Below are 6104 nucleotides of genomic sequence, written 5' to 3' on the forward strand. Positions count from 1 at the left end.
ACCGCTGGACGTCAGGACACTTGGCTGGAGCGGATCTCCCAGGTGACTCTGTCCCCCTCCAGGCCCAGCTGGCAGACAGGAGACGGAGGCTCCTGAGGGCCGCAGCCTGGCTCCTGCTCTTTGCTCTCCCCCTGCAGAGTCGGGACCTCGGCAGGAGAATCGGCTTCCTCCTCCTCCTCAGGGGCCAGGAGCAGGTCAGGGCTTCCCCAAGGGACCAGGACCAGTCCTGGCCCTGGCCCTGTGCTGGCCACAGAGAAGGAGCCGCTGGGTTCTGGCAGAGGAGACCCTGGCTGGAGGGACCCTCCCACCCTGCTGCTCTCCCTTGGGGTGAGGGCTCCTGGGGGCGCAGGCCACGTCCCCTCTCTGGGCCCTGTGCTGGTGGGGGCTCCGTCAGAGGACAGGCTGGAAGCCCTCCCTGGGGGTGGAGAAGCCTGGTTCAGGCCGGGCGGTGGGCAGAGGGCCTGGCCTGGCTCTGGCCTCAGGCCCACACTGGCTCAGCCAGCGGTGCCCTGTCTGCTGGGCGCCGGGGCCCGCTCTGCCCTCACTGGGGACGCGGCAGGTCCACAGCCACAGGCCCACCACGCCCCGCANGGGCAGAGGGGCCAGCTGTGGGCAGAGGTCGTGAGGAAGGACACGGCCAACAGAAGGAAGCTTTCAGGGCTGGTGGCGCAGAGGGTGGGCTTCGCGGGCGGGGCTGGGGGGGCACCAGCGTAGCTCAGGGCCCCTCCTCTCCCGGCCCCCTGCTGGAACACCAGGACAGGAGCTTTTCCCTGTTGGTCATGTCTGCTCCTCCACGTTTCGGAAGATGGCTGGCCACGTTCCTGTCAAGCTGGCTGAGACTCTGTCCCTTCGGGGGCCTGTGTAAGTCACAGAAACCTTAGGGACACTGAGTTAAGTCTCAGGGAGTGGCCGGCGTCCCCAGTGGGTGTGGCTTTGAGCACAGCACAGGCCGGTGGAAGCAGAGAGGGCGGCAAGGCCAGCGCTGGCCTCGGGCCTTTCTGTCTGGCTCCCATGGGGCCTTTTAAGTGGGTTTTGCCAGTTTTAAAAACCAGGAGATTCATATAAAAATGCTGCCCTCTTCCAAAAGCCAAGGCTCCGGGCCCCTTTGCCTCACAGTTGGCCAAGCTGAGCCGCGGGACGTGCCCTCCAGGGCGCCACAGCCCCCCCATCCCGTGCACCCCGGGGGCTGGCCTGGCCCCGCCCACACTCTCACACAACCCAGCCAGGGCTGCTGGGACGGCAGGGAGCAGCTGCCCAGTGCAGACAGGAGCTGTGGGGTGACCCCGTGTCCCCAAGTACACAGAGGGAGCAGAGGACAGCTGGCCCAGGACCAAGGAGCGTCTCCATGACGACCACATGACTGATCAGCCAGTCCAGGCTGAAGGACAGATGCCGACCAACTGCTAGCTTGGAGGGAGGGGCCCCGAGGACCCTGGTGGTCCCTGCTGTCACCTGGTGCCTGGTAAGCTTCAGAAGAGGGGAGGAGTCAGCCCCAAAGTGTCTGAGGTCAAATTTCCAGCGTCCCTGCGGAACAGGACAGAATAGGGACAAGAGGAGCTGACGAGGGGACGTCTAGGGCTCCTCACCTTGAGCCACACTCGGATTTGCTACTTTCCGCTTTGGGGACAATCACAGGGGTACAGCAGGCTCAGGACAGCCCCCAAGGCCACTGCTGGGGGCGATACAAACCCGGCTTCTGGACCTGACCCAGGCCTGGCCATCTGGCTCTGATGCCAAGATGGGGTTGGGCTGGAGACAGCTCAGGTGGCCTTCTCCCACACTGCTGTGGAGGACTGAGGAGGGGCCCGGGTCCTCTCTAAATAGGACCTGTCCCCACGGCTGCTGTCCCCACCTCCCCACGAAATCCCTATGGGGAGAGGAGGGGACGCTCCAGGCTCTGTCCCCTCAGGGACGTGGATAACTGGGGCATAGCTGGGTGGCACCAGGAGTCCCTGGACACAGGAACATCGCTCTCCACTGAGGAGGGCTCAGCTGCCGGGATGGACACTAGCTGCAGCTGCTCAGGGTCGCTGCCACTGTCACAGGGGCTGGAGGAGGAGGCGCTCAAGGCTTTGCCGACAGCCCAGGGTCTGAATCCCGCCTCGGCAGGCCCTCAGTGAGGTCACCATGATGTCAACCTCCCCTGCGCTGCTGGGAAATGACACTGACAAGATGATGTGGCCTGGCCACACGCAGCACTTTGTGAAGGTCAGCGACGCCCTACCCTCAAAGAAATCGGGAACAGAGGCTCTAGTAAGAAGATGCTACTATCCGGTCAAGTGTGTCCGCATCAGACTTCTGAGCTGACCACAGCAGGTCAGGCCTCGGGTCCTCACATGTGAGTGCAGGACAGGGGACAGGATAGTGACCAGTACAGTCTGGCAGGGGGCCAAGCCCAGGCAGCTCCGGCCCCGCCACACCTTGTCAGAGGTGCCCAACTGTTATAATGACCAGAACTGTCTCCACAATTCCCAGGACACCCTGGGTCAGGACACCGCATGAGAATTCCCACACCGACCCCTCTACGATCTCCCTGTCCCCTCTTGCATTTCCATCTGCTCCCGCTGTCCCCTTCCCATTGTAGGCAGGAGGGGAGGCTCACTCAAATGTCCTGGGCCCTTGCCAGTTGCTGGCCCGGCTGCCCTCCTCAGACGCATGAGCCCTGGTCCATGGACCCACCTCCCCCAGGACTGTTTTCTATGGTCAGTCCATAACCATGAAGTTCACACCTTAAAACATCACACTTTAAAAAAAAAAAAAAAAGATGTAAAACATCACACTTGCAGGCTTCTCCTGAACAGGAAGACCTGGGACGTGGAGGTCGTGTTTCGGCGTGGCCAAGATCCCTGGAGCCAAGTCCTGGTGCCCCTCCAAACAGGGCCCACGACACCCACTTTGCCACAGTCCCCACTCCTCTCTATTGTCCCACACCTGAGAGGAGACAAGAGGGCGAGTGTGCACACAGAGGTGCGCCAGTGTGGACAGGTGGGTGTGGCATGAGTGTGTGCGTGTGTCCCCCCCCCCCTTATTCACTGATTCTTCTGGTCAGTGGGTGCTCACTACGTCCCTGGGTTAGACCCCAGCTTCAGCAGGTACAATGGCAGACGAGACAGGGCCAGCCTCTCTATACCACCAGCCAAGGAGGACACCCACATGGTGACGTCGGCATGAGAAGAAAATAACAATGCGATGTCCAAGAGGTCAGTGGTCAGGTGATCTGGAGGACACACCTTGCCCAGACACCTACAATAGCTCAGTCCCCTTCTTGGGGCTCTGAGTGACAACCACCAGCCTGACCTCTCCCCCAGGCCTGCCCTCTCCCCTTCAGCTCGGGGGCTCCTCGCTACACCACGGGGGACAGAGGCAGGCCAAGGTCACCCGGCAGGAAGGAGTAGGCGAACCCAGGCTCCAGCCCTCATGGGCTGGGGGTCCCCAAGGGGAGGACGACACCAGCCAGAGGCGAGGGGTCCCCTGTGGGCCACCTGCCAACTTTGCAGGCCACAGAACAAGGGGGGGGGTGCTCTTGGGGACCATGGGGACTCATGGCTGCTAGGTTCCCTTGAAAGAGAAAGCAGCGGATCTGTCCTCGTACAGAAGGGTGAACCCCTGAGCAGACGGGGATCTCAGGGCCGGACTCGAGTGGAACGTGGGCTCGGGCCTTTCTGGCCCTGGCCACCTGGGAAAGCCCCTGTGGCTCTGGAGGGAGCCAATGGAGGGGGCGGTGCCAGCCCCACTCTCAAGTTTCCTCTGGTTCCAGGATGCAGCAGGCCTGCGACAGTGCCTCCCGCTGAGGACGGACCTCGGCCTCCCTTCACCTGGCCTTCACCTGGCCGCTCAGGCAACCCCGATGGGGGGCAGGTGGGGCGCTCCCCACTGCCCCTTGGGCACCAGCTCCAGGTGCAGCCCTGCAGAGAGAGTGGCCTGTACCTGCTGGTGACAGCCACCATGTCTTCCTGCACCTGGCTGCACCCAGCTCTGTCCTGACCTGTGACCCTGAGCCCTCAGGGACCCAGGTCCCCGCTAAGCAGGACGCTGCAGAGAGTATCGAGCTTGCTGCCACCAGAGCCCCTGGGCTGTGCTGTACGGACATCAACAGGTGGAGGGGACCCGGCCTCTAAGCCTCCAGGAGGATCATGGAGGCTGGGTGGAGGCTGCCAGGCGGCAGCCACAGAGTCTAGCTGTGACAGGAGCCTTCCAGGACCAACGCTGCCTCAGGGGTACAGACGTCCAGCCCGACTTCCCCTGGGGTCCTAGGGCAACTCCCCACCCCACCTTGGCCACCCATGTGGCTTCACCCCTTCCTCTGGGGGCTGTGGCCTTTGTGTGGCCCAATCTGGGGCAAAGTCACCCCAGGGCTTTGTCAGACTCCAGGAAGTGACAGTTGACTACCCCAGGCCGCTGAGCTGGTCGGGGGCCTGGAGCTGGGGGCCCCACCCTCGGGGCGCCACTCCCCTGGGTCATCAGAATGCCGCTCTGGTGCCCCACAGCCCCAGGCTCTCCTTGGGGCCTTTCCTCACCAAAGACTTAGTACCAAACAAATCACAGAAACAAAGATACAGCTCTAAGCCTCCGTGTATATTTAAAAGTAGCGAAATGATACCCGGAGCATCCTCCAAGGCCCCTGGTGTAATAGAAACGTACACACATGCATTCAAATAGAACTCTCCAGAACCACAAAAACCACACTAAATCAACGTGTGAGCCAAGATGCTCGTTAGGACCTTTATTCCCACTGCTTAGCCCACCTGTCCAGGGTGCGGGAGGCTGTTCCGGAACCATTCATCAGGCCCAAGACGGTGTTAGCAGCTGGCGAGGGCCTGGGCTTTGGAGTCCTGGCTGCACCCGGGGTCGAGGCCTGGGTGAGCTTAAGATCTGGGCGACCTTGAGGGGAACCTCAGACCTTCCACGGGTAACATGGAGATAGTTCAAGGTCGGCCTGGACAGGGTCTAAGGCCTCGGTGAGATCACACCGGGCCGGCTGGCCAGGGCCTGGCAGTGCTGGTGAAATCAGAAGGCTCCAGTTGTCACTTGGCCCAGGTCCCCGGAGCACCCCCAGCGCTCCCAGGGAGAGATGCTTCGGTGCATCTTCATAAATAGTAAAATGATAAAAATGTGCTGCTAGGCATATTTTTTAAAGAGAGAACATTGGTCACACAGGGGACCCAGTGTCCTAAGAAGCCACGTACAGCAGATAAATATCCACCTCTCCCTGGTCCATAAACCTGACCTAAATCTTACACATGAGCTGCAAACGCTAAACATTTCATTGTTGGCCTTAGAGTTTGGAGCCAGGGCCAGGGACACGAGTTCTCAGCAGATGCGTCTGTGGCCCCACTTTGATCTGTGCTCCTGGAATCTGTGACGCGCCCCACCCCAGAGCTGCTCAGGACTCGGGGGAGCTCATCCCTGGGCGCATGTCCACGAGCACCTGCCTGTGCGGCAAGGCCCTGGGCAGGGGCGAGACGCTAAGCAAAGGACAGATGGACGCCACTGCTCTCTCGGAATGCAGTGTACTCAGGTGGGTGAGGACAGGAGGCCGGAAGAGAGGAGGGAGGAAGGCAGGGCGCCCAAGGCCTGCTCGGTGCCTGCTAAGGTCCTCCACGCGGCCCGCTCTCCTGAGACCTCGCAGAGCCCGGGAGGTGCAAGCACTCATTGTGCCCGTGTTACAGGTGAGGAAACGAGGCCCAGAGAAGTTGACCTCACTGCCCAGAGACACCCAGCCAGGAGTGTGGGGGCACGCCCGAGCAGGTCCACCTGGATTCCAGGCTCTCCCAGGCTGCAGTGAGTGAATTCCCGAGTGGACACAGGTGTAGACACCCACCGTCCGGGCATGTGAACAGGTCCAGCAGGGCTTTTCAAAACCCCAAGAATCCGAGATCAGACAAGCTGACCACCCCCGGAGTGCACGCACGCGTGTGCGCACACACACACACAGACACACACACACACACAGAGGAAGCGTTTTGCGGGATGCTGAGGGCCCCACCCTGCCTGATCCTGCCTGCCCACCTCCATCCCCCACCTGCGGCACTCACAGCCCCTGCGCAGAGCTCCCTCGTCCCCAGAAAGAACCCAGCGAGTGCCCCGCACCTCTCGGCCCTGCT

At 61.7% G+C, this 6104-nt stretch overlaps 1 long non-coding RNA gene across 1 annotated transcript; it reads left to right on the top strand.

The window, feature by feature from the left end:
• The first annotated feature begins 593 nt into the window (after positions 1 to 593).
• LOC125618955 lies at positions 594 to 6066 on the top strand. The gene is made up of 6 exons (XR_007350349.1): positions 594 to 1462; positions 2110 to 2338; positions 2787 to 2985; positions 3077 to 3200; positions 5280 to 5518; positions 5670 to 6066. It is a non-coding gene; the product is annotated as an uncharacterized LOC125618955 (long non-coding RNA).
• Positions 6067 to 6104: the final 38 nt, after the last annotated feature.

Source organism: Marmota marmota, unplaced genomic scaffold, assembly GCF_001458135.2.
Source record: "Marmota marmota marmota unplaced genomic scaffold, marMar, whole genome shotgun sequence".
NCBI classification, from domain to species: Eukaryota; Metazoa; Chordata; class Mammalia; order Rodentia; family Sciuridae; genus Marmota; species Marmota marmota.